Source organism: Cololabis saira, chromosome 16, assembly GCF_033807715.1.
Source record: "Cololabis saira isolate AMF1-May2022 chromosome 16, fColSai1.1, whole genome shotgun sequence".
Taxonomy (NCBI): Eukaryota; Metazoa; Chordata; class Actinopteri; order Beloniformes; family Belonidae; genus Cololabis; species Cololabis saira.
This window is the reverse complement of record NC_084602.1, coordinates 37,431,199-37,446,027: the sequence shown is the minus strand read 5'-3', so window position 1 is coordinate 37,446,027 and position 14,829 is coordinate 37,431,199. Positions and strand designations below refer to the sequence as shown.

General features: G+C 41.2%; 1 protein-coding gene across 2 annotated transcripts in view; it reads right to left on the bottom strand.

The window, feature by feature from the left end:
* Positions 1–14,614, bottom strand: part of frmd6 (FERM domain containing 6) — a 52,429-nt gene extending 37,815 nt beyond the window's left edge. For both annotated transcript variants that reach the window (XM_061743875.1, XM_061743876.1), the window contains exon 1: positions 14,468–14,614. The gene's annotated coding sequence lies outside the window, so the exon portion shown is untranslated. The remainder of the gene's footprint in view (positions 1–14,467) is intronic.
* Positions 14,615–14,829: the final 215 nt, after the last annotated feature.

Here is a 14,829-nt window from a genome sequence, read left to right as displayed (position 1 = left end):
CTGTCAAAGCACGGGAAAAAGAAGAGATTTACACAGCGGAGAGCGAGGGAACGAGGGAGGGAGGGAGGGAAGTGGACGGAGGCAGCGCTCAGAGCTCAGGCATGAAGAAAGAAAAAAAAACTGCTGCAGTCAGGAGAATTCCTCACTAACATCTGCTTCTCGTTGCAACAATGGCGGCCTTTGATTCCCGACGCATGAAAACGCGCTGCACCCACACCGTCTCCGTACCCACAATCCTCCGGCAGCATCCTTGGCTGGAACGGGGGGGAACGTGGGACGACGGCGCGGCGTTAATGATCCGGGGGCTCAGCCATGTTCGCAGGCCCAGAACAGAAAAGCAACGTCAGCTCGCCCCGACATAGTTTCCAGTCATCACGAGAAACATTCAGAGCCGCTTTCCAACGGACGGAAAAATTAAACCGTTGTTTGATTAACGTGCCAGTCGTCTCCGGCTCTTCTGAGAACCGTTTCTGCTCGTTGGATCCCTAAAAACACTCACAAAACCACCACCTCCACCTATGAAGCCACGTTACACTCCTGCATTCCTCCTTTTCTTGAGTTTTATTGATGTCAAAAGCTGGAAAATCTACACAACCGGCTCTGCAAAGATACAGGACTGTCTCAGAAAATTAGAATATTGTGATTTTCTGTAATGCAATTAAAAAAACAAAAATGTCATACATTCTGGATTCATTACAAATCAACTGAAATATTGCAAGCCTTTTATTATTTTAATATTGCTGATTAAGGTTTACAGTTTAAGATTAAGATTCCCAGAATATTCTAATTTTTTGAGATAGGATATTTGAGTTTTTTTTTTTAAACATGTTTCTTTATTGGGTAATCCATGTAAATTATATTACACAATAAACATTTCTTTTAAAGGGTTCGACAGAATACCCCGTTTTATATTTTACCATACACACACAAAAAAAATAAAAAATAAATAAATAAATTAAATTAAAAAAAATAAATCAATAAAATAAATAAGGACACAAAACTTAACATAACAAACACCCCAAAACACACACACTGCAAAATGCGTAATTATAAACAGGTCCGAAAGTAAGTACCGATTACCAATGAAACTCTGACTGAAGACAATAATAATAGGAAAAATAAAGTAATAAACTAAAATACAGGACACGCAAAACAGCAGCAACAAAAAAAATTAAAAAATAAAAATAAAAAAAACAAAATAAGATAAATAAATAAAAATTAAAATAATAATATAATAAAATAATAATAATAATAAGATATTTGAGTTTTCTTAAGCTGTAAGCCATGATCGGCAATATTAAAATAATAAAAGGCTTGCAATATTTCAGTTGATTTTTAATGAATCCAGAATGTAGGACATTTTTGTTTTTTTAATTGCATTACAGAAAATAAAGAACTTTATCTCAATATTCTAATTTTCTGAGACAGTCCTGTACAAACCAAACTTTCGTACAACTACCGGTACGAGAACAGGCCGGTTTCATGGGTTCCAGATGCCGACACGGACGGCCCTCGCTGAAATATTTAAGGGTTCCCCTGCGAACACCTAACTTTTATACTTTATATTGAAACAATAAGTTTGAATCTGCCTTTTTTCTTTTTACCTGGCAAGAGATGGATTTATTCAGGTTGTAAGAAATGTGACTGAACTGATGGGAAACAGGAATAACTTTGGTCAGGAGTTGGATTATTGCCCCCTCTGTTCTGCTGATTCTCTTAACCCCTTCCTGACCAACCCGACTACAACTACGAGGTTTGTCGGAGTAAATCTGGTATCGACATAAAGGAAACACATGTGAGGTCACAAAAGAAGAGTTTTTATCTCCGTCTGACTAAACATCCACATTCCCGAGGGTCGTTTTCATTCAGACCCAAATGCTGCGCCAAAAGCCACATGACACACTGTCAGCGCTGTCATTGGTCGATCTCAGTCACTACGTTTATATCAGGGGTCGGCAACACAACATGTGGAAAGAGCCATATTGGACCAAAAACACAAAAAAACGAATATGTCTGGAGCCGCAAAAAATAAAAAGTCTTGTATAAGCCTTAGTATGAAGGCAAATGTCGAGAAAAAAGTCAAAATGTCGAGAAAGAAGTCGAAATGTCGAGGAAAATAGTCGAAATGTCGAGAAAAAGTCGAAATGTTGAGGAAAAAAGTCAAAATTTCGAGAAAAAAGTTGAAATGTCGATAAAAAAGTCAGAAAGTGTCGAGAAAAAAGTCGAGATATCGACAAAAAAGTTGAAATGTCGAGATTAATGTTGAAGTACAAACTCGAGAAAAAAGTCGAAATGTCGAGAAAAAAGTCGAAATGTCAAGGAAAAAAGTCGAAATATCGACAAAAAAGTCGAAATGTCGGGATTAATGTTGAAGTACAATCTCGAGAAAAAAGTCGAAATGTCAAGAAAAAGTCAAAATTTTCGAGAAAAAAGTTGAAATGTTGAGATTAATGTTGAAATACAATGTCGAAAAAAAGTCGAAATGTAGAGGAAAAAGTCGAAATTAAAAAGGAAAGGAAAAAGGAAGAAAAAAAAGAAAAAAAGGTCAAACATTTTTGAAAAAGCTCCAGGGAGCCACTAGGGCGGCGCTAAAGAGCTGCAGGTTGCCGACCCCTGGTTTATATGCACTAACAGAAAGTCGAATCGTTGCCTTAATCCGACTGATATCGGAGTTTTAAAAGCCGTGTTTACATTTTAGCTGGTTGTAGTGGAACCGAACTGAAGCTCTTGAGATCGAGCTTTTAGTGCCAGATGATACGTCCTAATCCGAGTTATTCCTGCATGTATACGCAACCCACGCTTAGCCGCGCCGGGACTCCCCCTCCTGGAAGTGACGACACCGCGAAAGCCAGAATATCAAAACGGTAGAAGAAGAATACGAACAAAAAAGAACTAGAATGCAAAAGTGTGTGGCGCCACCAAAGATCCTCGATACAGAAGATAGCGCATTACCGTTACTGCCAATGGTATGAAATGGTATACACTTCCTGTCTCCTAAGTGGGCGTGGCCGCCCCTCTCCCCACATCGTTTTGGAACATACAACACTAGATACAGTACAACTTTCTTCCAAAAAGACTTAAATAATAAAAATAACAGTATTATTAACCAAAGAAGCAAGTTTTATTTTAGTTTTAAACTTCATTTTATCCGATGGGAAAACGATGAGAGCCAAATCTGGCGAGAGTGTGTTGCTCAGACAGAGACAGGTCTCAAACAAAGTTCATTTTCTCCTAATCTGTCGGTCTGAAAATTGCCATTTTGGTGTCAGAATGTTCAGAAGGTTTGTGGCTTTTGAAAAATGGGTCCCATATTTACTTAGGTTACTATGGGGCGAAGGAATTGGTAATAATCTGTGCTCACATTCACTTTTCCCATAGGACTCAATAGACTCAGGACCTACTTCCGGTCTCCTAAGGGGGCGTGGCAGTCACGTGACACAGATACAGGAAACACAACCGTAGTGGGCTGTCTCGTATATTGAACGTCTCTGGCGCCACCTAGCGTCACGGAGTGGAACGCACCTCACTCAATAATCGATTGTCTTCTCGTCTCCGTTTACCTGGATTTCTGGGAAACTCACGTTTAATCCTTAGCTAGATTGTTGCCAATAGCTGGATTTAGATGCACATGTAACCACACCGAGTGTTGGTAGAGTGTCATGTTTCCATGACAAGCAGAGCAACGCTCTGCATTTTGACCCAGAGTTGGTTGTTTTTTTGTTCTTTGTCTATTTCTCTCAAGGCACACGATATGCTTCATAAATGAAGCGTGACAGATGAACAAAACAGATGACGGTGAGTTCTTAACTTGCTTAACTAGCCACTAAATTTATTAATGTTCCTTTTGAAGTTTGTGCATGCGTTGACCTTTCCAATATGTCAGCGCTCCGCTGTCCTGTGGAGCCTTTTCTCAACTCTGCAGAAGGAAATATCTGAGGAATGGCTGGACAAATGGGGGTCAAGACCCCTCAGGAACCTTCACCTTCACACCAACACCATCGAGCCGCAGGCGATAAATACACGTCACTTCAGGTGTTATCCAAACAGAATTCATTCATATTTAAGTTTTTTGGAGACTATTATTGTCAGACATTTCCAGAGGTAACAAGTTACATTTACTCCGTTACATTTACTTGAGTAAGTTTTGGGAAATGTTGTACTTTTAGGAGTAGTTTTGAATCACTATACTTTTTACTTTTACTTGAGTAGATTTGTGAAAAAGAAACTGTTCCTCTTACTCCGCTACATTAGGCTACGTTGAGCTGTTACTTTTCTTTTATCCCTTTTATCCACGTACGCGTCAATCTCATGACATCACTGGGTGATTCTTTGGGAAAAATGTTTGTTTTTGCATGTTTTGTCACATTTACACAGACTCAAACACACACAGAGTTTCTATGAGTTCATGTTTGTTCTAGTTCTGCCTGGTTAAAAAAGAAAAGTACAAAGGCTTGAAATTTTGTGAAACTTGTGCTTAATTTCTTAAGTTATTATTTTATTATTTATTAAAGTACTTGAATTTACTTTAAGATTATTTTAATTTAAACTATTTTTTATTAATTTTAATTTATTTTATTGATTAAATTTGCCTGAAGATGATTATTTTGTACTTTTGTCTATTTGAATGGTTGTGTTAAAAAATAAATCAGACGTTACTCAACAGTTACTCAGTACTTGAGTAGTTTTTTCACCAAGTACTTTTTTACTTTTACTCAAGTAATTATTTGGATGACTACTTTTTACTTCTACTTGAGTCATATTATTCTGAAGTAACAGTACTTTTACTTGAGTACAAATTTTGGCTCCTCTACCCATCTCTGGACATTTTATGATTATGATGTGAAACATCAAGAGTAAGACCAGATTGAGGGGACCGGGCCTTCTCCGTTGCCCCCCCTCTCAGGCTGTGGAATAAGCTCCCCGCTGAGTTATGGCTTATTTCTGACCTCAGCATTTTTAAATCTGGCTTAAAACCCACCTATTTAAGACGGCTTTTAACACAAATCCGCTGCTTCACGGATTTGCATTGTGCATCGTGTTCTGCATTCTGATTGGCTAAACAGTCTCCCCGCTTCTTCACTTCCTGTGTGTCAATAAGGATATGGTTCAATATGTACATGTTAGGGATGGGGGGTATGGACTAAAAAATGTATCACGATAATTTCTGGCATTTATCCCGATAACGATAAAAATGACGATAAAAAAAATACCAATTCAACTCCATCTTTTTAACTATAAATCTATCTCGCTCTCAGATCCGCCATGTTTGTTACACAAAAACGTATCAACGGGAATTTATCCTTTCTTTCTTTCTTTCTTTCTTTCTTTCTTTCTTTCTTTCTTTCTTTCTTTCTTTCTTTCTTTCTTTCTTTCAGGCAGGCTCATTTCCTTCCTTCTTCCCTTCCTTCCTCCTTTCCTTGTTTTCTCTTTTCCTTCCTTCCTTCCTTCCTTCCTTCCTTCCTTCCTTCCTTCCTTCCTTCCTTCCTTCCTTCCTTCCTTCCTTCCTTCCTTCCTCTTTTTTTCCCTTCCTTCCTTCTTTCCTCCTGCTCTCTCCTCTCCTTCCTTCCTTCCTTCCTTCCTTCCTTCCTTCCTTCCTTCCTTCCTTCCTTCCTTCCTTCCTTCCTTCCTTCCTTCCTCTTTTTTTCCCTTCCTTCCTTCTTTCCTCCTGCTCTCTCCTTCCTTCCTTCCTTCCTTCCTTCCTTCCTTCCTTCCTTCCTTCCTTCACGTACGTTGTGCGTGGATTTAACGCAGAACCATAAATCATCTTTACACAAAAACATCATCAACAGGAATTTATAGTTTTTACCGCGAGATGACAAATTCTTATCGTGAGGAATTTTTTTGACGGTTTATCGTGAACGGTAAAATATCACCCATTCCTAGTACATGTACATGTACGTAAAACAGCTCGCCAAATTTAAGTTTGCAAATTTTCTCCAAAACCCATAATGTCGACAAAACGTCCTGCATCGATTCTCCCGTTCAGATCCAGTTACTCGGTTCGCTGATCTCCGCAACTAGAAGCTTTGTATAATAATTGTAAAAAAAAATATAAAGGTTACTACTTCACAGATTTCAACTATCACGGGTTCTTTTTGGAACGTAACCCCCACGAAAAACGAGGGATTACTGTATCCTTATTTATCCTTTTTTTTATTCATTACTTGTTGTAAAGACTTTGGCAAAACCAAAAGGCTGATGTAAAGTGCTATATAAATAAAGTACATTACATTACAAATTCAGAGTTGGGTTGCAGAAACTTTCTTTTGGACTTCCTGAGCAAAGAAAGCGAGTAAGCGAGTAAGATTTTGTCACACGATCTTAGACTGTTGCAACATCTGGAGTCTTGGCTTTAAGGCAGCAAAATAATTTCAAACTTTTGCACTTTTTAGCTCCGTCAGTCTAAACTAAAAACACCAGATACCGGTGGGAAGAGGTCGACTGAGTACAAACTGGTGGGCAGAGTGCTTCACCAGCAGAAACACCACTTTTGGTCTCAGAATCTGTTGTGGATTCCATCTGGCGTGTCGTGATGTTGGGAAGTGGTTGTCGTGAGGAAGTATCTTCATCTGTGCCACACTTGGCAAAACCCACTCCAATAAAAGTTGTATTTTGAAAAGTTTTCATTTCTCTGCTGTCAGCGGGATACAGCGGTAAACGAATTACGGGCTGTAATAGTAGACTTGTTTGGCTGCTGCACAAGTACCTGAATGCCCTTGGTGAGTTTGCTCAGCCCCTTAAAACTAATCTAACACAGGGGGGAAAACATTCCCATGATCCCCTGCCCATAATATCATCTATCAGACGTTTGTGAACTGTTAAGACCGACTTGCAGCGAAGACAAACATTCTGTTCCTGGCTCTGAGTAAATCAAAATATTTGACAAGCCAAACCACTCATGATCCAAGTTTGATGGAAGTCAGGATGGGAATCACAGCAGTTTACCCACAACACTGACAGTCGACTGTTTCTTCAATGTGAGAATTCCTCGCACAAATCAATGACAAACGTCTCGGCCAAATCTTTGATCAAATGTCACGCTCACAAACTGCTGAAAGCCAGACTTGTACTTATGCTGTTACACAAGTCGCAGAGAGATTTTACATGGCCTCGGGCTGAACTACTCACACAAGCCAGACTTAAATGGCTTTAAGTCACAGAAGTCAGAAGAAGAAGAAACCGCCGTTCTTCTAACTTGAAGACGAAGATACGAGGCAGACGAGTCAGTTGCACACTGGACCTTTTTCTGAAGGCTTTTTTTTTATATTACATTTAGATAAATCAATTCGTATAGTGTATAATATAAAGGTATAAAGGTAAAAACGTTAACATAGAGCCCAGCATAAATGATTGCTCTTGTTAGTACTATTATCGTCAGATGCTCAGGTTGCAGAATAGTGCTACTACCTTGCTGTGGTGGCAGAGAGCCACAATTTCAAACACGCTACATTCATACTCGATGCAGTGGTTTCAGGGGACTTGTTTTGCTCATATTTTAAGTTTTTCTAGACGAGTCTCAACTATATTCTTCTGTCTTGGCCTTTTTGTCTTTAGTAGTTGCTTTACTTCCTGTCTTATGTGAAAGTTTTATTCTTTGTGGGTTGGTTTAGGTTTAAGGCTGCGACTATTCCTTGAGTAACTTGATTACAAAAAATCCTCGAGGAAGTTCCTCTGCACCGAAGACTAGTTTGATTTTAAAATACATTTAAAGCTCATGTTTCGCATGGATTGTTGTTCCAAGTCCCGGTCCATTTTGTGTTAAGCTTGAGTTATGGTTCCGCGTCAAAACGACGACATGCCAGAATGACCTCATATTGTGATTAGTATTCTGGCAGTGACGGGAGGGATTAGTTTGGTCTGTAGTTTGTTTGTGTTTTTGTTTTATTTCTTTTCATACTGTTTAATTGTTTTTTATATTTTGTACACTGGTGTATGCTATGATTAACATGCCCATGCCTACTCAAAATCTTTGTAATTAACATTCAGCATTTCACCTTTGTTATTTTGTGAAAATTTCAATAAAAAGATCTTGAATTAAAAACGACGACATGCCTACGGCGTGTGGTACGCGTCGACGCAGACCACACGCCATCACTGACGTCACCTCCCGAAAATTGTAACTACGCGTCGAGGAGACGCAGACCAAACGCAGACGAGAGGGCTGTGATTGGTTCACTTGGAAGCAACGCATTTACGGTTTCCGGTTTGAATCAGTCATGAACTTTCAGCGCTCTTTTCTTCGTGTATGTGTGATTTTTTTTGTTTTGGTTTTTTGCACAATAGTTGTCCTTATTTCTTTGATTCACTGTGACCGGAAAAAGTCGGATAAACCATTCAGGAAAAGATCGCGAACTAGCGGTCACCGGGGGAACTGCACTGCGGAGAAATGGAGTGACGGAGAAGTCCGAAGGTTCACGACGGCGTCACGGCAACGGCGTGTGCTCTGCGTTGGTTTGACGCAGAACCATAATTCAGGCTTAAGACTCTTGTTCCAAGTCCAAGTCTACTTTATGTAAGACTCTTGTTCCAAGTCCTGGTCTACTTTATGTAAGACTCTTGTTCCAAGTCCTGGTCTACTTTATGTAAGACTCTTGTCCAAGTCCCGGTCCACTTTGTGTAAGACTCTTGTTCCAAGTCCCGGTCCACTTTGTGTAAGAATCTTGTTCCAAGTCCCGGTCCACTTTGTGTAAAACTCTTGTTCCAAGTCCCGGTCCACAGCCAAGCATTTCTGTTTAAACGTTGCACAATTTAACTGCAGTGTTTAAGAACATTTGTTATTTTATTTCAATTTTATTTAAACAATGTTTTTTAGGGGTTTTTTTATGTCTCAGGAAATGTTAAGTTTGAAGTTATTTTATTTATTTTTATTGGAAACGTTAACAAACAGTTTCCCAGTTTGCATAATATGTAAATAAATGTCAATTTTTCTTTTAAAGGAAATAAGCTGGTTGTTTTTATCAACTGATCTGTCTTGTTTTCTATTGCATATTTATAAATGTGCTTTAATAAAGGAAAAGTAACTTTTATCCGAATACTCGATGGAATAATCTATAGAATAATCGATTACCAGAATATTCGACAGCTGCAGCTCTTTAGGTTAACTTGTTTTCCGCCATCCAGATTGTTCACACCTGTGTTACATCAGCCGCCATGTTTATATATTATCCTGCCTTTTACTCCCTCCCCTGCCAGTCCGTTGTCATTTTGCTCCTTAATTTGCTCCTATCATAACTCCTCTTGTTGCTTCTTGCATTTCGATTCTCTTCATTCTTTCTGGTTTCTCCTGCCTCCGAGTCTCCTCTATTTGCGTTCTGTTCCCATAAAAACCTGACAAATATAGTTGGGAATTTTTTTTAACCCTTTCCTTAGACGCCATAAGGGAAACGTATGTGGTGTTTTCCGAGCTGTAGTACAATTGTAAGTGAAACCTCAAGCAGCAATGGGTTCTGGGTGAGGTACAACTTCAGCTCACCAACAATTACGGAAAAATTCATTCAACATTCAGAGCATCTGGCATCCATGTGGCTTTGAGGAAGGAGTGCGAGCACACATGTTGCCTCTCACACACACACATGCATGCAGATCTCAAACTGCCGGCATTGCCAGACATGTTAGAACAGAGTCAGCAGTCGCTCCCTCGCCTCCCCGCCCAGCATTCAGGCCTGGACTCTGCATGAGTAACCTCAGAAAACTAGCAATCGCAGCGCAACACCGCAGGGAACGCCAACCTTGCCATTACGTATGCTCAAAATAGCGCACGCACCCTTAAAGATGAGTTTAAAAAAGAAAAAAAATTCCAGCAATTATAGCAAACCTCAACCAAGCCCAGTTGTTTTCACTGGAAGAGCTGAAAAAAACAAACTCTCTCTGGCTGAATGAAAAGTGTTTGTGCAGGTGATTCCTTCTACTTCCTGTGTGCAGCTTTGCTACAGGATTTTCTCCTGCTGTTTACGCCGTCAAAAGAGTCCCAGGGCGGAAACGTTGGATACGTTTTCTCCAGAAAAATGCTTGTGAACCAGTTTAAGACACGGAAAAGAAGAGTGTTACAACACAGTGACTTAGCTGCGCGGCTCGTGGTTCAGAGCGTGAAAAGTACCTAAATCCAGCCAACATAAAATATCCCGCAGGAAGCGCTAAGACTTGTAGTGAGGAGCAATGTGAATTATGCTGATAATATTCTCAGAGGATGCCGGCAGGTTAAACCACACTGGGCCACTTCCTCGACAAGACTTAAGCTTCGTTAAGGAGGCCAAGTAAGCAGAGGGGGGAAAACACAATCCAAGGAAAAAGGGACAAAGGCAGACAAATGCAGGAAGAGCCGGTCCATTTTTCCTGCATCTCTTTGGTTTACCCGAGACCTGGATATCAAAGGTCACGCAGCATCCCTGTAGCTGCAGTAAAGGCATCCCACGCTGATGTTTTTAACCAAACACAAACGTTTGTGCAGGCTGCTGCGGAGCACTTTCACGGCTCACGGGGCCGTAAAGCCAGTCTAAACACATTAAAGACGCAGCCTCTGCAGAAATTAGGCCGTAAAAGTTCCTGAGATACAAAGTGTGAATCATCAAGCAGCTACTACAAAGGCTACAGCGATAGCAGCAGAGAGCCCAGGGTACCTATATAATTTACACGAAGAGAATTCGACTAAGTACATGCCCTCATACTCTAGACCGAAGAGATAAGACCTGCAAGAGCGCTGCAACAGATAGAGTTTCTCATACTTTACGCTAACGACAGTAATCTCATCTTTTCTCTCCGAGCTGTAACGATCTTATTTATCGGTCACCTTGTCCTGACACTCAGAAGACAATTCTTCCTTCACATAATATTCCTGTATTGAGGACAAAGGCAGATAGAATCTGAGATAAAACCGGAAATTACCATTTTTTAAACTCTGAAACGGTATGAAAACCCCTCCGAGCGTCTCAGGTTCCCCACCAAAAACACTGCATTACGCAATCTGTGTGTAATAAATGATCCCTACCCGTTAAAGCATGGAAAAGCAATTTCCCACCTCGGGAGGAGGTAACACAGGTGAAATGAGTGTGATAGCGAGGGTGGCGTGATGTTCAGGACGCCGTCGGAACAAGTTTACAAGCAGGTGAAAAACACAGTAGGAACAAAATACCACAAGATTCTTGACCACATTGGTCAGAGAGACAGAAACCGTTTGGCCAAGCCATATGACGAACTCTCTAAGTCGCGCACCACCTTCCAATCCCAGAGCGCCATCGTACTTTGTGAAAGCTCACACGGGGGGGGGGGTATTTCGCCTCCGTGAGACCACTGTGAATGCACAGCTGGAAAAAAGAGATCGCTAGTGAGTGTTTAAACCGTCATTTCTGTGTGAATGTAGTGACCAAAAACAAAGCGGTATAGAGAACATACCAAAGAAGTTGAAAGTATTAGGTTATCATTACAATATAATTACAGTGCACTAACTTCACACAAAACCGAAAAGGTATCACTTAAAAAGAAAAGGTAAAGAGTGTCTGGGTATGAAACATTTGCCCATTTGTCCACAACTAAAAGTTTTTCTTAACAGCAGTGCAACTTGTTGGCGATTGTCAGCAATGTCATTACCACTAGTTCTTTCCTCTCTGGGACACGGTTCGTATTCTACTGTATAGATAATAGTTTTGGCTTCAAACTGCTTTAAATTTGGAGATATAAACAGAAATGATTAGTTGTCAACAACCATAATCAACATCAGACAAGAGGAGATGCTGATCTGACTGTTGTGACGCCTGATTCTGATGGCACGACTTTACGCTCCTAAGACTCTGGTCTTCATATTCTCTTCATGAATCAGAAGGTCGTAGCGAGGAGCACCGTTGATAGCAGCTGCTACCAATGATGCTACTAAATTAAGTGATACTTTAAAGATAAGTTGAGTGATGTGAACTACTTAATTGATCCATCATCATTAATGTGGACTTAACAACCACTTTCCTTGTATGTATAAAAGTTTCCAACTCGACTTCTATACAACTGTTAATCGATGCCAGTCACCTAATGGCTACAAGGCAACTCTGTATTCTTTAACAGCCGAATTTCATTAAAAAATGGGCGGGGCATTGTCCAAAAGAAAGGTGCCTTTCCTCTACTCTGGCCAAACAGGTTCCTCTGGATCAGAGTTCAATTCCCAGGTGCCATATGGGAAGCAACCAATCACCAAAACAAAGCAAGTGATGCAAGCAGGGCGACAATCAGACGAGTATCAACAAGATATCCAAAATGCCTTATTGCCTTATTATTAACACAAAAGTTAAGATCCCGTTGGCATTTCCGCTGCCACCGTGGTTGTTTTGAATGCTGCATCCTGCATGAGTCATACAGCATGCCTGGTTGTGATTGGTTCGGTCCATTCTGTACCAGTAGGGATGCTTGTGAACAGAAGGAGAACCAGGTCCATTTCCCAACACAAAAATAAAAACAACATAATTGACTTGTTTCTTTTGCAAAGATGTAATCGAGCTGGGAATGCCTGATGCAATTATGGACCATCCCAAACGCATTCCAGCGAAGACTCATCTGATGAGTCAGGACACATACACGAGTGTTTCTGTTCGCGCGTTTCCTCCGTGTTTCCTACGAGAGCCCCGTCCCTTCCTGCAGACGCCACCTGCACCACCGCTGCTCGGTGACGGAGAGGTGTCTTTCCTTCCTCCTTCCCCTGCAAGCTGGAGGCCTGCCATCATGTGCGCTGGATGGGATTCAGATGTTAATCTTTCGATCCCCCGAGCCAAAAGAAAAAGGGGGGAAAAAAGTTGCGCAACAACTTCAGCAATACTATCCATCCTGGAGAAGGACAAAAATGTGAAACAACCGGCCACGGGACCCGAGTTCGGTTCCCCCCGGGGGAAAACACGACTCCAGGTCGAGCTCAACTTTGGGATTTATCTAGAAGCCAGTCGGAGAAAACACAATCTGGCATCGTTGAAGCTGAACTTTGCAAACACAAAATCGCAGTGCGAGGTACAAACACTTGTCATAAGTGGTAATTACCGTTGAAATAAGGAAAAAGGGGGAAAAAAATTGCAAAACAACTTCAGCGATACTATCCATCGTGGCGAAGGAGAAAAATGTGAAACAACCGGCCACAGGACCCGAGTTCGGTGCCCCAAGGGAGTTGAGCTCAACTTGGGATTTCTTTGGAAGCCAGTCAGAAAAAAACGTGAGCATCGTTGAAGCTGAGCATACCAAACACGATGTTTCCGAGTGTCAGTTTACTCCACGTTAGCAGGAAAACGCGAGCGTCCACACTTACCGATTGTTTCCCGACTTTTCTCTGGTCTCATAATAAACCGCACAAAACTGAAGTTTGCAAACACCAAATCGCAGTGCGAGGTACAAACACTTGTCATAAGTGGTAATTACCGTTGAAATAAGGAAAAAGGGGGAAAAAATTGTGCAACAACTTCAGAGATCCATCGTGGCGAAGGGCAAAAATGTGAAACAACTTCGGTGCCCCAAGGGAGTCAAGCTCAACTTTGGGATTTCTCTGGAAGCCAGTCAGAGAGAACACAACCTGGCATCGTTGAAGCTGAACTTTGCAAACACCAAATCGCAGTGCGAGGTACACACACTTGTCATAAGCGGTAATTACCATTAAAATAAGGAAAAAGGGGGAAAGAATTGTGCAACAACTTCAGCGATACTATACATGCGTGCAAAAGGACAAAAATGTGAAACAACTTCGGTGCCCCCGGGGAGTCCAGCTCAACTTGGGATTTCTCTGGAAGCCAGTCAGAGAAAACTGGCATCGTTGAAGCTGAACATACCAAACACGATGTTTCCGAGTGTCGGTTTACTCCACGTTAGCAGGAAAACGCGAGTGTCCACACTTACCGATTGTTTCCCAACTTTTCTCGGGTCTCAAATTAAGGCAAGGAAAGTTTATTTATATAGCAAAACTCAACACAAGGTGATTCAAAGTGCTTTAGATCAACATTAAAAGCGGCAAGACACAATTAAAAACATAAATAACAAATAAAATGAAATAAAATGATAAGAAAAGAGGTAAAATAATAGAAAACACAAGTTGTTACAAAGTAAGGGCAGATATTAAACTGAGGAGGGGGACACTGTTGACATTCCTGAGCACAAAACTGAAGTTTGCAAACACCAAATCGCAGTGTGAGCTACACACACTTGTCATAAGCGGTAATCAACGTTAAAATAAAGAGAAAGTGTGATAAAAAAGCAGAGATAACCACATTTACAGGCAGCATTCCTCGGAAAATATGGTCGCAGCATCTCTGTCGATGAGGCAACGCAGGTCATCGTTCCCCACTAGGACTTTAAGGGATTAGGGACAGTTAATAAACACAACACACACCGTTTCAATTACTATGGAAATGAAATTAGGAGGGAAATAAACCAAAAACGACCAGTGTTTGCTGAGAAGTCGCATTATTAAACGCGGGTAAAGCCCGTTGGAAAGAAACGAGGCAGCAAAACTCACCTTTTTGAAAGGGGGGCAAAATGGTTTATTCCGTGTGATAGAGAAATTAATCCACGTAGGGGTTTTTTTATTCGACCACGGCAGGATAGAAAGTTTTGGGAGGACTTTTTACGGAGTTTCTCGGGGAGAAACTCGTCGTCCTGCCGCCTCCGCTGAATCTGTGTGTCCGCGACCGCGCCGCGGAGCGGGACTAGGACTAAAGCCTGATTTATGGTTCCGCGTTACACCAACGCAGAGCCTACGCGGCGACGCGTCCCGTAAGTATCGCGACGCCGCGTAACCTACGCCGTAGGCTACGGCGTAGGCTCTGCGTCGATTTAACGCGGCACCATAATTCAGCCTTAACGAGCGGCTCCGGAGGG